Here is an 11,531-nt window from a genome sequence, read left to right on the forward strand (position 1 = left end):
TTGCAACGTTGTTTATGTGTATAAAATATATATATTATATAATATAATACTATGTAATATATTATATTATTATATTTTATGTTATATCATATATATATATAATACAGTATATACACACTATATAATTTATGTGTGTGCTGCGTATCTTATTGCCTGCATAAAATATGTGGTGTATTTTAGTGTTAAAAATGCCTTCAGGAACGGAAGCTTTCATTTAAACAGTGTTGCTATGGGAAAACGTGTTTCGCTTTAAGACGTTTCGCTTTCCAACGCCATTTTGAGTAACGCATTGTGTCGGATAACCGAGGACTGCATGTACTTGAAATAAGATTGCTTCACTTAACAGGGGGAGAGCCTTAGGAACTGGGGCAGGTGCTAGGATAGTTGCTTTTTGTTTCCCGAGCGTTACAATAATTACAAAGATTTCCAGGGCAAACATTAAAAAAAAAATGTTTTTCAGGAACATATATTTGTCAGATTTTTGAAGACGTCTCCCACCTGGCTCCAGCCATTACCGCTCCTGGCTGTGACAATGGCTTCAATGTGTCACTGGATTTAGGTTTGTTTGGTTGTTCGTTGGTCAGCACCTTTTTGAAGGCTCATGCCACATTATGTAATCCTGACCGGAATGGGTCATTTGGTTTCGACCGTTTCGCCGTGTCACCCCGTCGCCACTGCCGATCCGCCGCTGGAATCCCCGCCGCTTCTAAAGTATGTTTTGTTACTGTTTAGGGTAGGGGGTTAATCGAAAGGTTTTAGCGGTTAGGGTTGGGGGTTCATTTAAGGGAAGGAGAGGGGGGCGGGAATGCACTACTACCCAGTAAATAGCTAAATTGGTAACTATACAAAAAACCAGGGGTGCGCAATCTTTTCCCCCTGCGCCCCCCTGCCTGCTCGCGAACCCCCCCCCCCCCTCGGCACCGGTGTCAAATGATGCCGTGGGGTCATGGGATGTCACGTGACCCGGGTTACCACGATGACGCGTCACTGGAAGACCAGGTTAGTTACAGAGGCCTCGCGCGGCAACCCGGCATTTAATTTATTTAAATGCCTTGGGGGAGAGCGCGGGACCTCTATAACTGCTGTGCCCCCCCCCCCCCCCCCAGAAAATCTCGCGCCCCCCCTGGGGACTTTTCAGTCACTTGATCTGTGGTTCTCCGTTGGTTATCTGATGCAGGGGCAGAGGCACTTTATTATAACCAGTTAGGGGACCTTTCTCGCGGTGTATGTTTTATTATTTTTTAGAATTGTAATATTGTTCAACCCGGTCCATTGTTCATCCAATAAATAAGCTGTTTTTGTGATATGTTCCCACATTTCCACGAGTGCCCCCATTCTTTGGAGTTTCAGGGTCCACCTGCTGCTTTGGGGACCCCCCTTTTTTTTGTGTGTACATTCCAGTTAATTTAAGGGGTTTTAGCGGTTAGGGTAGGGGGTTCATTTAATGGGTTTTAAAAGTAAGGACTTAGGGTAAGGGCTTAGGGTAGGGGGTTTAGGGTAAGGGGTTTAGGGTAGGGGGTATTAGGGTAAGGGTTTAGGGTAGGGGGTTTTAGGGTAAGGGTTTATGGTAAGGGCTTAGGGTAGGGTGATTTAGGGTAAGGCGTGTTAGGGTGAGGGGTGTTAGGGTGAGGTGTGTTAGGGTGAGGTGTGTTAGGGTAAGGGTTTATGGTAAGGGCTTAGGATAGGGTGATTTAGGGTAAGGGGTGTTAGGGTGAGGCACCTATGACGCATGTACGGCCGCGAAAAATGTCCTAGGCCGGTGCCGAGTCCCACCATTGTCCTGCTTTAGAGGTTGACTTCTTGTGTAAATAAAGGACCCTGTGTTCGTTCCTCGCACGGGAAGGTGCATCTAAGTTCTCTCCAACTCACAGCAGGGTGTAACCAGACGCGGCCAGTGGCGTTTGCAACAGCAAACTGCAGTACTTCACAATACAGATTTCTTGGAAGTGGCTCCTCCAGACCTCATGCCTCAGCTAGTGAGGCACTGCAAATAAACATCAAGTCCTCTCTCTGAAGAGGTTGTCTGCCTCCACACTTCAGCAGACACATGTTCAGCCTGTGCTGCTTCTGCAGCTCCCATCCCTTTACAATAATTCTGTTGTCACGTCACATTTTCCCCCCTTGATTGTTATAGAGAGCTGGACATGTCCGCGGAGCTGTGAAAAGAATGAAATGCACATTAATTGAGCAAAACAAAACCGGGTCAGCAACACAGTGACCCGGGATGTGAGAGGGGGTCACTGCCCCAAACACCTTATAATCTAATCAGTCTAGCTGCAGACTAACAGATGCAATAGGATATCAAGTAATAAATTATAATTAGTGTCAACAATAGAACTGCCATGTCACCTGGGAATAATCAGATGACCGGCAGATTACTGGACCCTCACGGAAATAATAGGTGTGTGTATTGATTGTAAATCACTGACCCTTTGGACGCCTAAAACAGACTTTGCCCTGTGTATCTCGGGGTCATTGTTCCCAGACACATTATCCCGGGCAAGTTACACGCTCTCTGTTTCCAGCAGAGAGTATTAATAATGGGGTACGCTTTGCCTTTTATAGACCACCCTAAAAAAAAACACGGCAATCGACCCCTTCCCTGCCAGAGGTGGTCAGCCGCGGCAATATATTTCAGGCCTCCCTGGCAGCCACGGGGTTAACGCGCAGACGCGCCGAAATGGAAACGGTGTTGCGCGGCGAGAACAGAGAGTACTTCTCAAAAGAAGTCCATGGGCTGACTAAAGAAATTGCGAGCGGACGAATAATTAGGGAACCTTCGCTGCCTCCGGTAATTTGAGGTTTTAATGACTTTTCATTCCTATCGGAAAACCGACTTCAGTCCTGCAGCTTCCATGTGACAAAAAGCAGCGAGGGGAGGATTATTCTGTGTGCTGCCGGGAGGAAAGCATTTTAATTGGTGTTTAATTGTGTGCCTCTCGTGTTTTTTTTATTTAATTTTTTTACACATGTGCAGCTCGCATACACGCACGGGGAACACGTGAAGAAGAGTTTGGCGACACGTTTTATGCAGAGAAGCACAACATCGTTGCAGTTGCGGTGATCGACGTTCGAACGGTTTCTGCGGCTTCAGCTTAATGTCAGTCTAATAACCCCAGGGGGGGAAGGCAACTCCAGGCCTCAAGGGTCTTCAGGATATTCCTGCTTCAGCACCGGTAGCTCAATCAGTGAGCCGAAGTTGAAGACTGAGCCACTGATTGAGCCCCCTGTGCTGAAGCAGAGACTGTTTGAGCCACCTGTGCTGAAGCAGAGACTGATGTAGACAGCTGTGCTGAAGCTGGGACTCAATGAGCCACCTGTGCTGAAGCAGGGATATCCTGAAAACCTGACCTTTTGGTGGCCCTTTAGAACTGGATTTGGCCACCCCAGTCTAACCTCATACCCACCAGTAACATGCCCGTCTTCGAGCCATTGCTAACCTTCAAACACCACGCTTGGGCATCCGGCGACCGGCGTACAGTTCTGCGAAGGGGAAAATCCCTGTTAAAACGTAACAAAAACGTTCCCTTTTCTAAAACACCTCTGGTCCTTTCTTGTGGGGGACCCCCCCATAGATATCACACCAAATTTGCAGAAGGTGCTGTAAGTGCTGTATGTACATTACATGGGACATTATCTGACTCCAGGAGGGCAATTGTATGTAAGATGAGGATCTTAACTTAGAAGATGATCTATTTCAAGCCTACGGATGTGCACAGCACCCGGGGGCTGCACGGACGTCTCTGAATGTCTCCCCCTCACAGAGCAGGTAAGTTACGTTAGTGCTACTAACCGTACTGGGAGAAATTATTGCAGAGCACTGGAGGGGTTAATAATTAAAGAGCCCCTTTAAAAGATCCCCCTACCTGGAAGAAAAAGGAAACGGTACCACAAGCTGCACTGCTAAAGGTGAGTATTTGAACACCTGTAATGCTAATGGTGGCTACAAAGCCATTTTATTCCCCACCGTGGAATATATATTTTTAGGGTTCAGACCCTACATCCGGTGATATTCCCTCTGTGTCAGTTATCTCCCAATCTGACTGGTAACACGTGACAAACATTAGTAACCATCTATTGTTATCTGACTCTGAGGGGTGTATGTATCGAGGCAATTTTGGTGCAAAACCCGGCATTTTCACCCTGTAGATATGTATCAGAGCATTGTTCTCAAATCTTGAACCGTCTGCCTCAGCTTGCACCTTGGGGAGAGTCAGTAGGAGGAGTTAGGGAGGAGTTACATGGGGCACAGATTATAATGAGATGTATCACATTCTGCGTCTCTGCCCCAGCTTGCACCTTGGGGAGAGTCAGTAGGAGGAGTTTGGGGAGTTACATGGCGCACAGATTATAATGAGATGTATCACATTCTGCGTCTCTGTCCCAGCTTGCACCTTGGTGAGAGTCAGTAGGAGGAGTTGGGGGGAGTTACATGGCGCACAGATTATAATGAGATGTATCACATTCTGCGTCTCTGCCCCAGCTTGCACCTTGGGGAGAGTCAGTAGGAGGAGTTGGGGGGAGTTACATGGCGCACAGATTATAATGAGATGTATCACATTCTGCGTCTCTGTCCCAGCTTGCACCTTGGGGAGAGTCAGTAGGAGGAGTTGGGGGGAGTTACATGGCGCACAGATTATAATGAGATGTATCACATTCTGCGTCTCTGTCCCAGCTTGCACCTTGGGGAGAGTCAGTAGGAGGAGTTGGGGGGAGTTACATGGCGCACAGATTATAATGAGATGTATCACATTCTGCGTCTCTGTCCCAGCTTGCACCTTGGGGAGAGTCAGTAGGAGGAGTTGGGGGGAGTTACATGGTGCACAGATTATAATGAGATGTATCACATTCTGCGTCTCTGTCCCAGCTTGCACCTTGGGGAGAGTCAGTAGGAGGAGTTTGGGGAGTTACATGGCGCACAGATTATAATGAGATGTATCACATTCTGCGTCTCTGTCCCAGCTTGCACCTTGGGGAGAGTCAGTAGGAGGAGTTGGGGGGAGTTACATGGCGCACAGATTATAATGAGATGTATCACATTCTGCGTCTCTGTCCCAGCTTGCACCTTGGGGAGAGTCAGTAGGAGGAGTTTGGGGAGTTACATGGCGCACAGATTATAATGAGATGTATCACATTCTGCGTCTCTGTCCCAGCTTGCACCTTGGGGAGAGTCAGTAGGAGGAGTTGGGGGGAGTTACATGGCGCACAGATTATAATGAGATGTATCACATTCTGCGTCTCTGTCCCAGCTTGCACCTTGGGGAGAGTCAGTAGGAGGAGTTGGGGGGAGTTACATGGTGCACAGATTATAATGAGATGTATCACATTCTGCGTCTCTGTCCCAGCTTGCACCTTGGGGAGAGTCAGTAGGAGGAGTTTGGGGAGTTACATGGCGCACAGATTATAATGAGATGTATCACATTCTGCGTCTCTGTCCCAGCCTGCACCTTGGGGAGAGTCAGTAGGAGGAGTTAGGGAGGAGTTACATGGGGCACAGATTACTGTATAATGAGATGTATCACATTCTGCGTCTCTGTCCCAGCTTGCACCTTGGGGAGAGTGATTGTATTATCTCTCTATGATGTTCAGTGGGGTTCTGACACCCTTAAAGTGTCCTAAAAGGGAGATTGGTACTCCCTAGAAAAGGGTAAAGACTTATGTGGGTGAAATAAGTCTATGGATGCGAAATAAATCAATAAAAGGAAAACTTACACAGCTTTGCACGAGCCTGAGGAAGCCCTGTTTAGGGCGAAACGCGTAGCTCTTCTTCTTTAAACCACAGCCTGCAGCAATCGGAGAGGAACCGGAGGTGCTGTGGAATCTCTTGATCCGGACGCGGAGTACAGAGACTTCTATCCACTAACCACCATTTGATTCCCCTGTCTGCCAGTTTTTTCCTATCCCCCCAGAAGCAGTAGATGCTCCTCGGTTTTCATTTCATTTTTATCTGTTTTTACACATTAACTTGTTATTAGTGTATGCCAGTTTGTTCCAATAAAATTTAACCACCCCTGTGTTTAGTGTCCTATAGTCTTTTGCTATCTGTATCTAGCCCCTAGGGGTTTTCAACCACTTTTTGGAGTTCCCAAGATACCATTACAAGTGTGTACTCACACTGGCCCGTGTGAGTATTTTGTTTTATCAATATACCTTCCCCATATTTTCCCTTTGACTTTGTCCCATACGGGACCTTTGACCTGAAGACCTCTGATCCGTACAGGTGCTTGCAAGATACCGTTATAAGTTACCACTCACATCAGGCCGTGTGAGTGAATAATCATTATAATTATTATTATACACCTGATGACACTGTCTCATTGCCCCCCTTTACATTGAAATCGATTTTGTGTGTACATGTGTCTAATTACCTTTTTATCTATGTTTACACCCGTATGAGAGGAGAACCAATGTGAAGATTCGTCTAACGACAAACATCAAGGTTACAGTAAGAAGAAAAGACAGAAAGAGAAGACCATAAAGAAAGAAGAAGGATCATCCAGAAGAAAGACACGACTGCAAAAGAAACCTTGATGGGATACAACTTACACAAGGCCGTGTAAGTTTTCCTTTTATTGATTTATTTCGCATCCATAGACTTATTTCACCCACATAAGTCTTTACCCTTTTCTAGGGAGTACCAATCTCCCTTTGAGGACACTTTAAGGGTGTCAGAACCCCACTGAACATCATAGAGAGATAATACAATCACACTCCACCATTCCTTACGCTGTGCTCCCCCATCCCTTCTCACATTCCATATATATCAAGGGTTTTGGATAGACCCTAGTGGGGTTGTTTGAGTCACACGAGGACATCACAATTAAAGTTGCATGAAATATCACTTACCTTACTAATAATATATTTAAATCCTATACTAACCACGGTCAGAGTTAGCGCCCGGGGAATACACTACAACTGCACCTTGGGGAGAGTCAGTAGGAGTAGTTGGGGGGAGTTACATGGTGAACAGATTATAATGCGATGTATCACATTCTGCGTCTCTGTCCCAGCTTGCACCTTGGGGAGAGTCAGTAGGAGGAGTTGGGGGGAGTTAAATGGTGCACAGATTATAATGAGATGTATCGCATTCTGCGTCTCTGCCCCAGCTTGCACCTTGGGGAGAGTCAGTAGGAGGAGTTGGGGGGAGTAACATGGTGCACAGATTATAATGAGATGTATCACATTCTGCGTCTCTGTCCCAGCTTGCACCTTGGGGAGAGTCAGTAGGAGGAGTTGGGGGGAGTTACATGGGGCACAGATTATAATGAGATGTATCACATTCTGCGTCTCTGTCCCAGCTTGCACCTTGGGGAGAGTCAGTAGGAGGAGTTGGGGGGAGTTACATGGTGCACAGATTATAATGAGATGTATCACATTCTGCGTCTCTGTCCCAGCTTGCACCTTGGGGAGAGTCAGTAGGAGGAGTTAGGGAGGAGTTACATGGTGCACAGATTATAATGAGATGTATCACATTCTGCGTCTCTGCCCCAGCTTGCACCTTGGGGAGAGTCAGTAGGAGGAGTTAGGGAGGCGTTACATGGGGCACAGATTATAATGAGATTGATCACATTCTGCGTCTCTGCCCCAGCTTGCACCTTGGGGAGAGTCAGTAGGAGGAGTTGGGGGGAGTTACATGGGGCACAGATTATAATGAGATGTATCACATTCTGCGTCTCTGTCCCAGCTTGCACCTTGGGGAGAGTCAGTAGGAGGAGTTGGGGGGAGTTACATGGTGCACAGATTATAATGAGATGTATCACATTCTGCGTCTCTGTCCCAGCTTGCACCTTGGGGAGAGTCAGTAGGAGGAGTTGGGGGGAGTTACATGGTGCACAGATTATAATGAGATGTATCACATTCTGCGTCTCTGTCCCAGCTTGCACCTTGGGGAGAGTCAGTAGGAGGAGTTGGGGGGAGTTACACGGTGCACAGATTATAATGAGATGTATCACATTCTGTGTCTCTGCCCCAGCTTGCACCTCGGGGAGAGTCAGTAGGAGGAGTTGGGGGGAGTTACATGGGATGCAGTGGGACCTCGGCCTAAGAAGCCAGGTGCAGGTGGAGGAGCCGGGCAGTGGGAGTCATATGTAAGGGCCGGGGGGGGTGGGCTGACTAGGCCTCTGATGTCAGCTAGGCCTGGCCAGATATTGGGGGAGAGGGATTAACCCCTCCCCAGGTATAAAGGCTAAGGGCCCCCTCCCTACTGGGTGCTGTTGTGGCTGGTTTCTCCCCTCTGGGGGGAGTGAGTTCCGAGTGAGTCCGGTTCTGCCTTACCCCTTAGGGGCAGTAGTGGGATTAACATTTTTTAACAACCGGTTCTTACCTGGGCGGCGGCGTCTAACAGCATCTCCCGGCATCTATTTCCCTTCTCAAAATGGCCGCGTGGTGTCACATGGCGCCGTGACAACGCGCCGTCGCGTAGTGACGTCACATGGTGTCTCGTTGCCATAGCAACGAACGTCACGTGATGCGGTTACATTTGACGCTGCGCGGCCATACTGAGAGGATTTGCAGGGAAATAGATGCAGGGAGATGCTGTCAGACGCCGCCCGCCGCCCGCCGCCCGCCGCCCAGACAGGTGAACGAAGGCGAACGTGTGAAATGTTAGTAACAGGTTCGCACGAACCGGCAGAATCCCACCACTGCTTAATGGCTGTTATACAGCGGCCGCGTGCGCTACGCCGTGCGCGTGCGCGGCACTTATAATTGGCTGAGGTTAGTCAGCCCTTCTATACAAGGGCCGCGCGCACGGCAGGGAGCGTGCATCCGGCCGACAGCGGGGAAGACGGGGAATGGAATGATTTTGCGCCGCTAACGGCGCTGAAATGTATGTATATGTGTTTGTATGTGTTTGTATGTGTGTATGTGTGTATGTGTGTGTATGTGTGTGTGTATGTGTGTGTGTATGTGTGTGTGTATGTGTGTGTGTATGTGTGTGTGTGTATGTGTGTATGTATGTGTATGTGTATGTGTGTATGTGTGTATGTGTATTTGTGTATGTGTGTGTGTGTGTATGTGTGTGTATGTGTGTATGTGTGTATGTGTATGTGTATGTGTGTATGTGTGTATGTGTATTTGTGTATGTGTGTATTTGTGTATGTACAATGTTAATAAATATTTTATTTTTACCAATGTGTTTTTGTTTAAAATAAATAATAAATTACACACACACAAGCACACACACATACACACACACATACACACACACAAGCACACAGTACCTTCTCAGCTCACAGCTCATAGCAAACACACAAAAAGCATGTGGCACGTGCACATGCATTCGCACTGGCACGCGCGCACGCCCGAACACACTATATAACAAGCCTAAGGGTGAGGAGTGTCTGAGTACAGAGAGTAGCCAGGGCTGTGGCTGCTCTGCGTTTCCCCGTAGGAGAGGGAAGGATACCCCCGGGTCAGGCTGCCTTATGAGGAGAAGGACTGTGTGTGCTGTAAGGATGTATCTGTGCTGTGAGACCCTGAATAAAAGACAAGTTGCATTGTTGCTGGTACTGCAGGGTGCTTCTTTCTAGGAGGAAAGTTCCTGCAGGAATTAGTCTTTGTCTCTTGCAGAGCCCTGCAGGATGGGGGCGCTGCACTAACCTGAGGATAAGACCCCCTGCACCCCAAGCTCCCTACTACATATGCGGAGACCCAGCCTCCTGGGAGCCTACAGGTTGGCACCAAAACACCCGTAACACTCACATCTCCCTGGGGGGGTGGGGGGGGGGGGGCTGTTACCTTTGTATATCAGCGGTCGCCTCACATGATGTATATAATATCTTCTTAAATCAAATAACAAACATTGCTCTTGAGTGTTAAGCGTTGAATGGGGAGAGCAATGTTTTTCTTTTTTTAACCTGGACACATGCGCCATACGACTCTTTTCTAGATCACAAAAAGAACCTGTACTGTGGAGAAGGATGAAAACAAGTGTTGCAAAACAATTGTCTGAGCCGGCATCGATGAGTTCAGCACCCTGACCTACACCCGCGTGTTTCACCACTGGCACCCACCCAACGCTTCCCACATTTGTTGGCTGGAAACCGATGGAAGAATAATACAAAAGTGACACTAATTTGACGAGTCGGTTTTCCTCTGATTTCCTATTAACCTGCTGGTTGTAGCTGTTCCAAACTGTCTCTGCGGCTTCCAAGAAATTGTCGTTTTTCTTCTGTTTTGAACCATAAAATGTGTAGTGTGCCAAATAAAATCCAGAGCAAACCAAAGCTACGCTTCCTTTTCTAAGCCATGGGGGAGAGGCGATTTAGGGACATTATGGGGCCATGTGAGGTCATCATTAATCTCCTATATATTTTGGAAAGCTGTTTGCCTCTTCGCTTTGAATTTGGGCACCTCTTAAGATATCGTTAACCACATTTTGGATGATGGTTCCCGAGATCGAGGAGCAGGTCTGTGTCTGGACATTGGATACATTCTGTTTTTAATTTTGATTTCAATTTCTCTAAGTAAGTCAGCCACTGGGTGTGGTACCTGGCAGGCTATGTATCTGGCACGTGACTTCATACTGGTGACATCATAATGCACATAGCCTGGTGGCAGATAAGGAGAGTCAGATAGCTCTAAAGTTTACACAGAAAGCAGAAGAAGAAAGAAAGAGGAAGTCAGTTGGTGCGTGAGGAGAAAGTATGGGGGGCTGGAGAAGGAGAGAGGGGCGGAAAGAATTGGGGACATCAGAAGGTATTAAAGGAAAGTGGTGGGAGGGAGAGAAATGAAGGGAAGGAGAGAGATGGGGTGGAGAGAAGAAAGGGAGAGGTAGAGGGGGTGAAAGGAGGGATGAGGTTGGTTTCTTAGAATTCCTGAGCAACGCCGGGTACTTTCAGCTTGTCACCCATAAGATGTTGGGAGGAGAGATATGAGATATGTATCAAGCAAACTCTATCATCAAAACTGCATGTGATTGATGACCTATTCCACCCTATAGCGCACAAATAGTTATAACTCCCCCATATAACCACTGGTTATACCTCCTCCATATAACCACTGGTTATACCTCCCCCATATAACCACTGGTTATAACTCCTCCATATAACCACTGGTTATACATCCTGCATATAACCACTGGTTATACCTCGTCCATATAACCACTGGCTATACCTCGTCCATATAACCACTGGTTATAACTCCTCCATATAACCACTGGTTATACCTCGTCCATGTAACCACTGGTTATAACTCCTCCATATAACCACTGGTTATACCTCCTCCATATAACCACTGGTTATAACTCCTCCATATAACCACTGGTTATAACTCCTCCATATAACCACTGGTTATACCTCGTCCATATAACCACTGGTTATAACTCCTCCCATATAACCACTGGTTATACCTCCCCCATATAACCACTGGTTATACCTCCCCATATAACCACTGGTTATACCTCCCCCATATAACCACTGGTTATACCTCCCCATATAACCACTGGTTATACCTCCCCATATAACCACTGGTTATACCTCCCCATATAACCACTGGTTATACCTCCCCATATAACCACTGGTTCTAACGCC

The 11,531-nt window shown here is 47.3% G+C and overlaps 1 long non-coding RNA gene across 1 annotated transcript; it reads left to right on the plus strand.

The window, feature by feature from the left end:
* The first annotated feature begins 5,352 nt into the window (after positions 1–5,352).
* Positions 5,353–10,209, plus strand: LOC142462986 (uncharacterized). Its single transcript, XR_012787323.1, has 3 exons — positions 5,353–6,556; positions 9,571–9,673; positions 9,890–10,209. It is a non-coding gene; the product is annotated as an uncharacterized LOC142462986 (long non-coding RNA).
* Positions 10,210–11,531: the final 1,322 nt, after the last annotated feature.

This window comes from Ascaphus truei, chromosome 11, assembly GCF_040206685.1.
Source record: "Ascaphus truei isolate aAscTru1 chromosome 11, aAscTru1.hap1, whole genome shotgun sequence".
In the NCBI taxonomy this organism is placed as follows: Eukaryota; Metazoa; Chordata; class Amphibia; order Anura; family Ascaphidae; genus Ascaphus; species Ascaphus truei.